Below are 15,196 nucleotides of genomic sequence, written 5' to 3'. Positions count from 1 at the left end.
AATTTTCTACCTCAACATAACAAACATTTCGCATAATAAATGTTTAAATTATGGATCTACTGGCCAACACATTCGTCTATAACTATCAAGAAAAGACACATCGTAACTACAATGAACCCTTCAATGAGCCCTTCCATCACGTACAGAGAAGAGAATATTAGCTGCCAGAAAAGGGATGGCTAACCGAAGCCTTGATAAGAACAACAATTCATCTACTCGACAGTACCATCAACATCCTCCTCTACGGGTAGCTGGCCGCGCAGGTCCTCGATCCTCATTAGCAGCACATTGATATAACCCAAGGCGGATCTTACATCTGTGTTGGACTCCTGCAATGTTTCGTGGGCCTCATTGAGGTCCCTGCATTTCGACACGAGATCAATTATAGCCCGATTCCACTTGCCAACAACGTCGGCATTCTGTTTGCGGAGGTCCTGGATGGAAGTCTTATCTCTTTCCATCGTCTTGATGTTCTCCTCCTGAAACTTGAACAACTTGTTAATCTCCAAACGAAGCATGTTGTGTTCCATGCGAAGATCGTTCGCCTCTTACTTATAGAAATTAGCGCATCCAACAATTTCATCCAGGTCGTACTTGAGATAGGTAATATTCTCTTGAAGCCGGTAGGTGTTGGCGATGAACTGCAATAAAACAGAGAAACAGCATAAGCCTGAGATGGGTAATATTCTCTTCACGAAAAGTAGCATACATTCCAGATTTGTAGACGCGGCTATTTTCTGCAGAAATGTGGGAGCCTACACGGTTTAACGAGTCTAGATAAATGCGTATCGAGAATTGATCTGACATGGCCGCGTCAACTAAATTGAGAGGGTGCTTGGATCCACACAAATAAATCATTTATGGGGGGATTAGATGACGTTCAGTATCTACAGCAAATTGTCTCTGAATTTGAAAATAGACGGCACCCCGAAATTCAGTGCCCATATTTAGGGATCCTTTGATTTGAAGGAAATATGAAGGAAACGGAAGGGAATAGGAAAATTTCGTGAGCTGCTACTGTGCACGAGGAACTAGGCAAGGATTGCACCCACCATGTTTTCCTATTCCTATGTGCTCCATATTCCTTTAAATCAAAGAGGCCCTTAGAAAGAATTAAGTACCTTAGGCGGCAATTTCGAGTTAGTGGTATCCATCCTCCTTGAGCTTCTATATATAGATCTCCTATATATGCCGTGTATCTGTCGCTTCCATCTCCTCGTCAAGTCTTGGTGCGGCGCAGGTCTCGACCCGTCCTCTGAATATTGAGAAAACATGGCGTCGGAATCTGAATCTGATCAACATTCATGAAAGAAATAGAATGCAACAAGCAATTAAACTAACATTACGTTTCTGTGGGCATGTTTCCTGTAACATCCCAAGAATTTCAAAATAAAACAAATGAATTTCACTAGTTCCAAATTTTGGAACCAACAAAAACTTTTCTTAAATTAAGTATGATCCATAGTGACCTTGCTTAATTCTTGTGCTATTGCCATGATTGCTTGTTATTAGTATTTGAAATGATCTTAAACCCTAAACCCCACCCCTCTTTTCATCATTCTAGTTAAAATAAAATAAAAGGAAGATAAATAAGAAAAAGGCATATGTGCCTATGGCTATAATTATAAATCTTTACCCTAGAACTTTCCAATTTGTTTAGAGATTTGGAAAACCTTCATACACCTTACCTAAGGCTTATCAAACCAATTCCAAGTGGTTTCCAAAGAAAATAAAAAGAAACTAAAAATGCCATAGAGGCATATGAGAGTAAAATGCAAATTTGTGAATTTGAGAAGATTGACCCTAGGACTTGTTGTGAATGGTTGGATCACTTCCATATACCATTTCAACACTCCACAACACCAAATGGGTCAAGCCAAGTCAAATTTAAAATCAAATGCAACATATGCATAGAGGCATATGTGACACATAGCCATAATACCCAATTCTTGCCCTATGACTTTAAACCTTGACCAAATGGTGTGCAACCATTTCTAAACTTCATATAACCCTAAATTGACCCTAACCCATGTCCAAGTGAAGCAAGATCAACACTTTACAAAAATAATAAAAAGTGACACATCCCCTCTTATGTGTTATGGCCATTTTTGCAAACCTTTGACCAAGACCTTTTGAAATGGATTCAATGGTTTGAAAATGTTTCTAAACCAATAGGAATCACATTAGAGTCAACCAAAGTCAATTCCAATGAAGAGAAATCACATAGTGAGAAAATCCCCAAATTTCACTCACATACACTTAGCCCAATTTGCAAATCTTCAACCAAGGCCACCATTGCTTGATCTCTTGCTTGTAGAATACTTATATATGATAAACAAACACATTTGCATCAAAGAAACAAGAATCAAATCAAAGGAAAATTCAAAACTCACATACATGTGATAATGGTCATATGACCCATTTATAAAATCTTCCCTACTTTACACCCCTGCATTTGACTTTTCTTCAACTAAACTTGGTCAACTATGACCATGTCATCCAAGACCATGTCAAGGTCAACAACTTCCATGTTGACCATCACTGCTGAAGTTGACTAGGTTGACCAGAACAAGATGGACAAGTGAGGACTTTGAAATAAAGAGAAGATGACACACTTTTTGAAATCTCACAAAACTTCACCAAATGACCACCACCACCTCTCTTTCTCTTTAATTATATGTTAGAGCTCCACCAAAAAGATTCTCAAAATTCAAAACTTTTTCTCATGCGGCCATTTATACAAACACTTGGCAGGCATCATTTCAGAAATTACACACACCCTTTTACACACTGGATTTTGGCCTAAACCACTTTAAACTTGTGATGATCACACTCCCCTGCATCCCCTGCATCAGTGCATGTCCTTGCTGGTGCTGAATAAAGTGGGGAGACAACAAAATTTTGGCCATGCCGTGCACCATGCTCACCCACATACACTCATCCTCTCTACCCCTCCCCTATCCCTCTCACCATGTCAAATAGGTAGCCTACCCTCCACTGAGCACGCCTGTATCAGCCCAACGCAAAGAAACACACACATGTGTCCAGAACGCGCGCGCCCAGACGCGCCAGAACCGTGCCAGCGCACGCGGTGAGCGCGCCCCGACGACACTCTGGACGCCGCAGTACACGTCGTCGCCTGGAGCCTCTCGTCCTCCCCTCGCTTTGCCCTCTTGCACGCGCCATCCCTACACTACCAGCTAGCTCCTGGACAACCCTACTGGCACGCGGGAGAGCCCTAGCCGTCGCCATGATCGCACCTCTGCCGCGCCGGTACCGCAAGGACGGCAATGATACCGCACGCCCCCGTCCTCCCCTGGCCGTCCCTTCACGCGCGCTAGCTTCTCCTAGCCGACGCCTACACGACGCCCCCATCGCCTTGCCCCTTCGCGTCCTGAATCGCCGGCGCCACCGTCGACCTCGCAGCACCCGCCGGCCACCCAGCGCATCTATAAATAGAGACCTCCTCGCCCTTCCTTTCCCACACCATTCCTGCTCCACTCCCTCTCCTCGATCTCCTCCACCTCTTCTCCAAGCCAATCACGCTCACCACCGCCGGAATTTGATCGGAATCCGCCACCACAGTAGCTCGTCACCGTCGTCAAATTAGTCCACCCCACGCCTCGCCGACGGTACCAGGAGTTTCCTCGTCCTCGACAACGACGCCCAGCACCCAGCAGAGCCCCGCGGGAACCTCCGTCGCGCCGCCGACCCCCTACCTCACCGGCGCAGCAAGCCTCCTCCCCCGACGTGGATGACGAACCTCCACCGCCCGATTCAATTCTAATCCGACGGTCGACGTTGCCAGGTACCGATTCGGAGTTATAGTGAGACTGACACACAGGCCCCACCCTGTCAGTTGGCCCGCGGCGTGGTCAGCACTAGTGGGCCGGCCCAGTCTGTTTAGTCTGTTTAGCCCGTTTACTTTCCCGCCTAAAGCCCAGATTTCAAATTCGTTAAATTCTTTTGTGGTTTAAATTCAATACTGGTCTGTCCTATAAATTAAATAGTTCAAATTCTACAAACCCAATTTTAGCAAATCCAAATGTTCTGGAAAGATTATGTTTTGCTCTAACTAACCCCACTGGATTCAACCCCATAGGTTGTGTAGTTTTTGAATAGCAAAAATAAAAAAACAGATACTTTTCTGTATTCAAATAAATCTTAAAAATCAACCAATTTGAATTTTGCAGTAAATCCAATTGCAATAATTCACCTATAACAAACCCTAATTTACTATGTAAAAATATGATATGGGTTCTGTACATGATCATGGGCTAGATTCAAAATATTGGCTATGTAGTCAATACTAGCCCATTTAAACTATTTCAAATTTTAAGAATTTAAACCAATGAGGTGTAGCACCTCATTTAAATCATTCTCACAAGTGTTATGAAGTATTGTGTTGACCTTTAAATGCTTAGGCTCATACTTGCTCACTTGTAGATTTTTTTTTAAATCTAAATAGTATTTACCATTGCCATAGTTATTTAAATCACATGAGATGATGAATCTCATTTAAATCCCTTTTCTCAAATACTAAGTGTGAAGTGTTGACCTTGGTCAACATGGGATCATCCCTGGTTATTTGAGAATATTGAATCACCTCAATAGTAGTTTTTACTAAATTAGTTACAACCATGTGTTAAATCATATGAGAGGTATTCCTCTCATTTAAATCTTGTTCTCAAGTAATTCAACATGAGGTAATGACCATGGTCTAATAATCTCATATTGAATTATTTGGTGGCATTAAATCACTATCATGTTAGTATTAAATTGCATGAGGTATGGAACCTCATTTAAATCATTTTTCTCAAATGATAAGTATGAAGAGGTTGACTTTGGTCAACCTAGGTCATATATTATTCATAAGAGAAATTAAATCTTAAGAAGAATTCAATGAGAGGAAATTATTTCTCCAAACCAAAGATAAACCCCACTTCCAAATTTCAATGAGAGGAAATTATTTTCCTAATGTTAAATCAGGAAACCCTAGAATAATGGGTTGATAAATGTTAAGTAGTGATGCTAGATCCTTTGTGTGTGAGCCAATAAGGCTAATTAAGATTACTTAAGTGTTGTTTGGTGATTGTATCCTCGTATTCGTTTATAGACGCTAGTACCGGAGACTATCAAGAGGAAGAGGTCTTCTACCAAGAGGAAGAGCAAGAAAACTTTGATCACCTCACCAATCAAGGCAAGCTAACACTCTTGCAAGGTTCCCTGGTGCAAAGCTCTACAAGAGCAAGGCATCATTACATTTTACTTTACGAACCTATCCCAAGTTTTTACCTTACAAGCTTTATTTGATTTTTATTTATCAAAGTTACTTTTTGATTTATGATTCACTTAGTGGAGTTATAGAGTAGTACAAGAGAATCACACTTAGCCTAGCAAGCTCCAAGATACTTAGCACCCCTCATGACTAGTTGCTAGTGCTCAATATTAAAAGTAACTACTCTAGTTGGGAACTTGTGAATTTGAAATGACTTTGAAAACCTTGGAATGATGAGTCATTCTATTGAGAGATTTTGAAGGTGATTATGACTGGTGAATGACTTGGTAAATTTTATCAAAAACACGGATGGTTGGGTTCGGATGCGATACCACTCCAATTTTACAAGTACCCCCACAATACCTGAATCTGGGTAAGGCTTAGCTGGAAACTTATGTATTTTAGTATGGGTTCCCTCTGAACAAGCGTCATAGGGGTTATGCTTGAGGCTGCCTCCGTACTGGTGAAGTAATGTGAAATGACGTGAAATGAGGTGAATGTCCGGCCCAAGCCCTGTGCAGTTCCCGGGTTGACTGCGGTTTTCACCGGGAGGCCAAGCTCATGGGGAGAGGTGCCTATACTAAAGTATGTAAATGAAAGGTTAGGATTGGTAGTTCGCGTACTGCGTACGATAAATCAGGGCCAGTTACCCCTGACGAACTATTGCAATTGTTGTGGCACAAGTGTACAACCTCTGTAGAGTTAAAACTATTCGAATAGCCGCGTCCTCGGTCATGGACAGTTGGAAAGGCCATACTGTTCCGTCATCAGAATTTTTCTAAAAATATGAATGGTGACTTGTGATTTGAATTGAAAGGTGGCTTTGACTTTGAATCACAACTGAGTTGTGGGAATGACACTAATGTTCCCACATGAGTTAGTTGAGCAAGTAAAGGTTTTTGATAAATAAAGTGTTTACGAAATAAAACTGGCTTTATGCAAATGAAACTAGAGCTTAGAACCCCCTTACTATAGTTGATAGTGTTTACCTTAGTATTAGTTTGCGAGTACTTTAAAGTACTCATGGCTGTGTCCCTGGCTATTCAAATGGCCAGACTATGAAGACGAGTACCGGAACCCGGAAGAAGGACAGCAGGACGTCTACGACAACTAGGATCACTCCTGACGTCAACGATTGCTGTGGAATAGATGGACTACTACTACGCTACTTTCGCTTCCGCTATGTGTTATGTAATGAATAAATAGAACTTCTATTATTGTAATGAGACTGGATCATGTGATCCTTTATTTGTAAGACGATTATGGTATGTAATGAATGATGTGTTGTGATATCAATCTATTATGTCTCGCAAAAACAATATTCCTGGGATTGCGAGGAATGGCATAATAGTCATCTGGACTTAAAAATCCGAGTGTTGACAAGTTGGTATCAGAGCCATTGTTGACCTTAGGAGACCCTAGTTAGAATGGACGTCTGAAAATTTGAGTTTCAAAACAAATGAAATGACTATTTAAGAAAACTTATTCTCCCTCTTATCATTGAGATCTTTTTCAAATAAGAAAGTTATGCTCTATTCTTCTTATACTATTACCTAAAATTTTGACACACTTCTCTAACTTACTCATCATAATTCTTCACAGATGGAGTACAATTGGGAGTGCTATCAGCTTGGTCACGGAGGAGAACTACGGTTCGAAAAGGATTTGAAACAACTGGTTGAATATCTAGGACACCCGTATCCCGAATTCTTCGGAATACCCCTCAAAGCTCAGTTAGGAGAACCACCTCGGTGGGACATTTCTACTGATCTACGAAGGAAGCTTGATGCCCCGGTATGGGAAACCATCTGGTTTTCTGTAACGGGAAACACTTGGAAGGAAGGACTAGACAAAGCTATGCAAGAAGCAATGTTCCGTCTGTGTGGACAAAATGAGGACAAGATCAAGAGCACTCGTTTCATCTACTACCCAAGACATGACTCCATGGGAAGACCGATGACCATGCCCCCACCACAACCCAAGATGAACCCCTATGAAGCACCTCAGGACTTCAGGCAGTACAAAACCCGCAGGGATTTGAACCATGCCCTCGCCTCTCGCCAAGCACATCACCCGTGAAGATGAAGAATCCCCCCCTAAAGAGTAGTTTCATTTAAAGCACTTTCGTATGTGTGAGTTGTATCAGGATCCCCTTGTATCGTAGAGCGATGAATGGTTCTTCAAACCAACGGTGTGTTAGCTTTGTAATGTATGATGCTTGGTATGAATGAAAAAGTGTTGTTGGTTTTTACCCCCGCAACACTACTCAAGTTTTTTTTATATTATGAACTTTTTAAACTTAACAAAACAAACCATAGAAATTTCCCTCTTATCTTATCATCTACATCAATGTTTAGATGGCCCCACCAACCCGCAACGCCACCCAGGATGCCATGATGCAACTGCTGCAGACAATGATGGCAGACCGAGAAGTCGAGAGAGCTGAACGCCAAGCCAACATTACCGCACTGCAACAGATAGCTCAGAACAATCAAGGCCACGGAAACAACGATCACCCTGGATCGAAGCTGAAGAACTTTCAGCACACTAACCCTCCGATGTTCAACAAGACTGAAGAGCCCCTTGATGCTGATGACTGGCTCCAGACCATGGAGAACAACCTCGAAGTTGCGGGAGTTGAAGCCGCAGAAAAAGTACTGTTCGCCACCCACTATCTGTCAGGACCTGCCAGAGCCTGGTGGACAAGTGCCCGTGCAATGAATGCGGGACAGATGATGACATGGGAAGACTTCAAGCTGAAGTTCAGCAAATACCACCTACCCCAAGGACTGATCAAGAAAATGAGAGACGAGTTCCGTGAACTCAAGCAAGGAAGAATGTCCGTGGTAGAATACCGCGACAGGTTTCTCACTCTGTCAAGGTACGCCCCGGATGAGACCGACACCAATGAGAAGAGAAAGGAAAGATTTCTGAACGGACTACACGACGAGATGCAGACTGTGTTAGTGAACATTCCGTTCGCTGACTTAGAAGCCCTCGTGGACTCAGCCATACAGATGGAAGGAAAACTGCATCAGGCCAATGAGAACCGCAAGCGCAGAATGATGAACCAGAATGGACCCCACCATACCCAGAAGTACCGCAACAACTCCTCTGGAGGATTCACCCCAAGATACAACAAGCCCCCTACCCAGAATTATCGCCCCAACTACACCAACAACAACGGAGGACCCCCGAAGCCCGGAGGCAACAACAACAACAACAACCACAACAACCACAACCACCCCAACAACAGCAACAACAATGGAAACAACAACAACACCAATACTGCCCCAAGGACTGGAAGCAATGCTACCCCCGTCATTCCCAAAGACAAGTCCACCGTCAACTGCTATGAGTGTGGAGTTGTGGGTCACTTCTCCAATGAGTGCCCCAAAATGCTTGCCAGGATTGCCGCCAATACCGCTGCACCTGCTCAGCAACAGCGCCGCTTTGCTGGAAGAAGGAACCAGAACAACAACAACGGCCGTCTCTACCACATGATCGCCATCAAGCTCGTGAAGCACCCGCACCATGCCAAGTATGTCTTCCTGTTAATAAAATGCTCAATCTCTCTTAGGAACCTAACTTTTCTTAAAATCTCGGGACGAGATTTGTTTAAGGGGGAAGGGTTTGTAACATCCCAAGAATTTCAAAATAAAACAAATGAATTTCACTAGTTCCAAATTTTGGAACCAACAAAAACTTTTCTTAAATTAAGTATGATCCATAGTGACCTTGCTTAATTCTTGTGCTATTGCCATGATTGCTTGTTATTAGTATTTGAAATGATCTTAAACCCTAAACCCCACCCCTCTTTTCATCATTCTAGTTAAAATAAAATAAAAGGAACATAAATAAGAAAAAGGCATATGTGCCTATGGCTATAATTATAAATCTTTACCCTAGAACTTTCCAATTTGTTTAGAGATTTGGAAAACCTTCATACACCTTACCTAAGGCTTATCAAACCAATTCCAAGTGGTTTCCAAAGAAAATAAAAAGAAACTAAAAATGCCATAGAGGCATATGAGAGTAAAATGCAAATTTGTGAATTTGAGAAGATTGACCCTAGGACTTGTTGTGAATGGTTGGATCACTTCCATATACCATTTCAACACTCCACAACACCAAATGGGTCAAGCCAAGTCAAATTTAAAATCAAATGCAACATATGCATAGAGGCATATGTGACACATAGCCATAATACCCAATTCTTGCCCTATGACTTTAAACCTTGACCAAATGGTGTGCAACCATTTCTAAACTTCATATAACCCTAAATTGACCCTAACCCATGTCCAAGTGAAGCAAGATCAACACTTTACAAAAATAATAAAAAGTGACACATCCCCTCTTATGTGTTATGGCCATTTTTGCAAACCTTTGACCAAGACCTTTTGAAATGGATTCAATGGTTTGAAAATGTTTCTAAACCAATAGGAATCACATTAGAGTCAACCAAAGTCAATTCCAATGAAGAGAAATCACATAGTGAGAAAATCCCCAAATTTCACTCACATACACTTAGCCCAATTTGCAAATCTTCAACCAAGGCCACCATTGCTTGATCTCTTGCTTGTAGAATACTTATATATGATAAACAAACACATTTGCATCAAAGAAACAAGAATCAAATCAAAGGAAAATTCAAAACTCACATACATGTGATAATGGTCATATGACCCATTTATAAAATCTTCCCTACTTTACACCCCTGCATTTGACTTTTCTTCAACTAAACTTGGTCAACTATGACCATGTCATCCAAGACCATGTCAAGGTCAACAACTTCCATGTTGACCATCACTGCTGAAGTTGACTAGGTTGACCAGAACAAGATGGACAAGTGAGGACTTTGAAATAAAGAGAAGATGACACACTTTTTGAAATCTCACAAAACTTCACCAAAATGACCACCACCACCACCTCTCTTTCTCTTTAATTATATGTTAGAGCTCCACCAAAAAGATTCTCAAAATTCAAAACTTTTTCTCATGCGGCCATTTATACAAACACTTGGCAGGCATCATTTCAGAAATTACACACACCCTTTTACACACTGGATTTTGGCCTAAACCACTTTAAACTTGTGATGATCACACTCCCCTGCATCCCCTGCATCAGTGCATGTCCTTGCTGGTGCTGAATAAAGTGGGGAGACAACAAAATTTTGGCCATGCCGTGCACCATGCTCACCCACATACACTCATCCTCTCTACCCCTCCCCTATCCCTCTCACCATGTCAAATAGGTAGCCTACCCTCCACTGAGCACGCCTGTATCAGCCCAACGCAAAGAAACACACACATGTGTCCAGAACGCGCGCGCCGCACGCGCCGTAACCGTGCCGGCAAGCACGCGGTGAGCGCGCCCCGACGACACTCTGGACGCCGCAGTACACGTCGTCGCCTGGAGCCTCTCGTCCTCCCCTCGCTTTGCCCTCTTGCACGCGCCATCCCTACACTACCAGCTAGCTCCTGGACAACCCTACTGGCACGCGGGAGAACCCTAGCCATCGCCATGATCGCACCTCTGCCGCGCCGGTACCGCAAGGACGGCAATGATACCGCACGCCCCCGTCCGCCCCTGGCCGTCCCTTCACGCGCGCTAGCTTCTCCTAGCCGACGCCTACACGACGCCCCCATCGCCTTGCCCCTTCGCGTCCTGAATCGCCGGCGCCACCATCGACCTCGCAGCACCCGCCGGCCACCCAGCGCATCTATAAATAGAGACCTCCTCGCCCTTCCTTTCCCACACCATTCCTGCTCCACTCCCTCTCCTCGATCTCCTCCACCTCTTCTCCAAGCCAATCACGCTCACCACCGCCGGAATTTGATCGGAATCCGCCGCCACAGTAGCTCGTCACCGTCGTCAAATTAGTCCACCCCACGCCTCGCCGACGGTACCAGGAGTTTCCTCGTCCTCGACAACGACGCCCAGCACCCAGCAGAGCCCCGCGGGAACCTCCGTCGCGCCGCCGACCCCCTACCTCGCCGGCGCAGCAAGCCTCCTCCCCCGACGTGGACGACGAACCTCCACCGCCCGATTCAATTCTAATCCGACGGTCGACGTTGCCACGTACCGATTCGGAGTTATAGTGAGACTGACACACAGGCCCCACCCTGTCAGTTGGCCCGCGGCGTGGTCAGCACTAGTGGGCCGGCCCAGTCTGTTTAGTCTGTTTAGCCCGTTTACTTTCCCGCCTAAAGCCCAGATTTCAAATTCGTTAAATTCTTTTGTGGTTTAAATTCAATACTGGTCTGTCCTATAAATTAAATAGTTCAAATTCTACAAACCCAATTTTAGCAAATCCAAATGTTCTGGAAAGATTATGTTTTGCTCTAACTAACCCCACTGGATTCAACCCCATAGGTTGTGTAGTTTTTGAATAGCAAAAATAACAAAACAGATACTTTTCTGTATTCAAATAAATCTTAAAAATCAACCAATTTGAATTTTGCAGTAAATCCAATTGCAATAATTCACCTATAACAAACCCTAATTTACTATGTAAAAATATGATATGGGTTCTGTACATGATCATGGGCTAGATTCAAAATATTGGCTATGTAGTCAATACTAGCCCATTTAAACTATTTCAAATTTTAAGAATTTAAACCAATGAGGTGTAGCACCTCATTTAAATCATTCTCACAAGTGTTATGAAGTATTGTGTTGACCTTTAAATGCTTAGGCTCATACTTGCTCACTTGTAGATTTTTTTTTAAATCTAAATAGTATTTACCATTGCCATAGTTATTTAAATCACATGAGATGATGAATCTCATTTAAATCCCTTTTCTCAAATACTAAGTGTGAAGTGTTGACCTTGGTCAACATGGGATCATCCCTGGTTATTTGAGAATATTGAATCACCTCAATAGTAGTTTTTACTAAATTAGTTACAACCATGTGTTAAATCATATGAGAGGTATTCCTCTCATTTAAATCTTGTTCTCAAGTAATTCAACATGAGGTAATGACCATGGTCTAATAATCTCATATTGAATTATTTGGTGGCATTAAATCACTATCATGTTAGTATTAAATTGCATGAGGTATGGAACCTCATTTAAATCATTTTTCTCAAATGATAAGTATGAAGAGGTTGACTTTGGTCAACCTAGGTCATATATTATTCATAAGAGAAATTAAATCTTAAGAAGAATTCAATGAGAGGAAATTATTTCTCCAAACCAAAGATAAACCCCACTTCCAAATTTCAATGAGAGGAAATTATTTTCCTAATGTTAAATTAGGAAACCCTGGAATAATGGGTTGATAAATGTTAAGTAGTGATGCTAGATCCTTTGTGTGTGAGCCAATAAGGCTAATTAAGATTACTTAAGTGTTGTTTGGTGATTGTATCCTCGTATTCGTTTATAGACGCTAGTACCGGAGACTATCAAGAGGAAGAGGTCTTCTACCAAGAGGAAGAGCAAGAAAACTTTGATCACCTCACCAATCAAGGCAAGCTAACACTCTTGCAAGGTTCCCTGGTGCAAAGCTCTACAAGAGCAAGGCATCATTACATTTTACTTTACGAACCTATCCCAAGTTTTTACCTTACAAGCTTTATTTGATTTTTATTTATCAAAGTTACTTTTTGATTTATGATTCACTTAGTGGAGTTATAGAGTAGTACAAGAGAATCACACTTAGCCTAGCAAGCTCCAAGATACTTAGCACCCCTCATGACTAGTTGCTAGTGCTCAATATTAAAAGTAACTACTCTAGTTGGGAACTTGTGAATTTGAAATGACTTTGAAAACCTTGGAATGATGAGTCATTCTATTGAGAGATTTTGAAGGTGATTATGACTGGTGAATGACTTGGTAAATTTTATCAAAAACACGGATGGTTGGGTTCGGATGCGATACCACTCCAATTTTACAAGTACCCCCACAATACCTGAATCTGGGTAAGGCTTAGCTGGAAACTTATGTATTTTAGTATGGGTTCCCTCTGAACAAGCGTCATAGGGGTTATGCTTGAGGCTGCCTCCGTACTGGTGAAGTGATGTGAAATGATGTGAAATGAGGTGAATGTCCGGCCCAAGCCCTGTGCAGTTCCCGGGTTGACTGCGGTTTTCACCGGGAGGCCAAGCTCATGGGGAGAGGTGCCTATACTAAAGTATGTAAATGAAAGGTTAGGATTGGTAGTTCGCGTACTGCGTACGATAAATCAGGGCCAGTTACCCCTGACGAACTATTGCAATTGTTGTGGCACAAGTGTACAACCTCTGCAGAGTTAAAACTATTCTAATAGCCGCGTCCTCGGTCATGGACAGTTGGAAAGGCCATACTGTTCCGTCATCAGAATTTTTCTAAAAATATGAATGGTGACTTGTGATTTGAATTGAAAGGTGGCTTTGACTTTGAATCACAACTGAGTTGTGGGAATGACACTAATGTTCCCACATGAGTTAGTTGAGCAAGTAAAGGTTTTTGATAAATAAAGTGTTTACGAAATAAAACTGGCTTTATGCAAATGAAACTAGAGCTTAGAACCCCCTTACTATAGTTGATAGTGTTTACCTTAGTATTAGTTTGCGAGTACTTTAAAGTACTCATGGCTGTGTCCCTGGCTATTCAAATGGCCAGACTATGAAGACGAGTACCGGAACCCGGAAGAAGGACAGCAGGACGTCTACGACAACTAGGATCACTCCTGACGTCAACAGTTGCCTGTGGAATAGATGGACTACTACTACGCTACTTTCGCTTCCGCTATGTGTTATGTAATGAATAAATAGAACTTCTATTATTGTAATGAGACTGGATCATGTGATCCTTTATTTGTAAGACGATTATGGTATGTAATGAATGATGTGTTGTGATATCAATCTATTATGTCTCGCAAAAACAATATTCCTAGGATTGCGAGGAATGGCATAATAGGCATCTGGACTTAAAAATCCGGGTGTTGTCATAGGGGTTATGCTTGAGGCTGCCTCCGTACTGGTGAAGTGATGTGAAATGACGTGAAGTGAGGTGAATGTCCGGCCCAAGCCCTGTGCAGTTCCCGGGTTGACTGCGGTTTTCACCGGGAGGCCAAGCTCATGGGGAGAGGTGCCTATACTAGAGTATGTAAATGAAAGGTTAGGATTGGTAGTTCGCGTACTGCGTACGATAAATCAGGGCCAGTTACCCCTGACGAACTATTGCAATTGTTGTGGCACAAGTGTACAACCTCTGCAGAGTTAAAACTATTCGAATAGCCGCGTCCTCGGTCATGGACAGTTGGAAAGGCCATACTGTTCCGTCATCAGAATTTTTCTAAAAATATGAATGGTGACTTGTGATTTGAATTGAAAGGTGACTTTGACTTTGAATCACAACTGAGTTGTGGGAATGACACTAATGTTCCCACTTGAGTTAGTTGAGCAAATGAAGATTTTTGATTACTAAAGTGCTTATGAAATAAAACTGGCTTTATGCAAATGAAACTAGAGCTTAGAACCCCCTTACTATAGTTGATAGTATTTACCTTAGTATTAGTTTGCGAGTACTTTAAAGTACTCATGGCTGTGTCCCTGGCTATTCAAATGGCCAGACTATGAAGAGGAGTACCAGAACCCGGAAGAAGGACAGCAGGACGTCTACGACAACTAGGATCACTCCTGACGTCAACAGTTGCCTGTGGAATAGATGGACTACTACTACGCTACTTTCGCTTCCGCTATGTGTTATGTAATGAATAAATAGAACTTCTATTATTGTAATGGGACTGGATCATGTGATTCTTTATTTGTAAGACGATTATGGTATGTAATTAATGATGTGTTGTGATATCAATCTATTATGTCTCGCAAAAACAATATTCCTGGGATTGCGATGAATGGCATAATAGGCATCTGGACTTAAAAATCCGGGTGTTGACATTTCCTCGGACGACCGGATGAAGAGGATCTGC

At 42.3% G+C, this 15,196-nt stretch overlaps 1 pseudogene; it reads right to left on the bottom strand.

The window, feature by feature from the left end:
• Positions 1 to 212: 212 nt before the first annotated feature.
• The window catches only part of LOC127328763 (uncharacterized), an 80,959-nt pseudogene continuing 65,975 nt past the window's right edge, over positions 213 to 15,196 (bottom strand).

This window comes from Lolium perenne, chromosome 1, assembly GCF_019359855.2.
Source record: "Lolium perenne isolate Kyuss_39 chromosome 1, Kyuss_2.0, whole genome shotgun sequence".
NCBI lineage: Eukaryota > Viridiplantae > Streptophyta > Magnoliopsida > Poales > Poaceae > Lolium > Lolium perenne.
The sequence above is the reverse complement of the archived record's forward strand: the minus strand, read 5'-3'. Positions and strand labels throughout refer to the sequence as shown.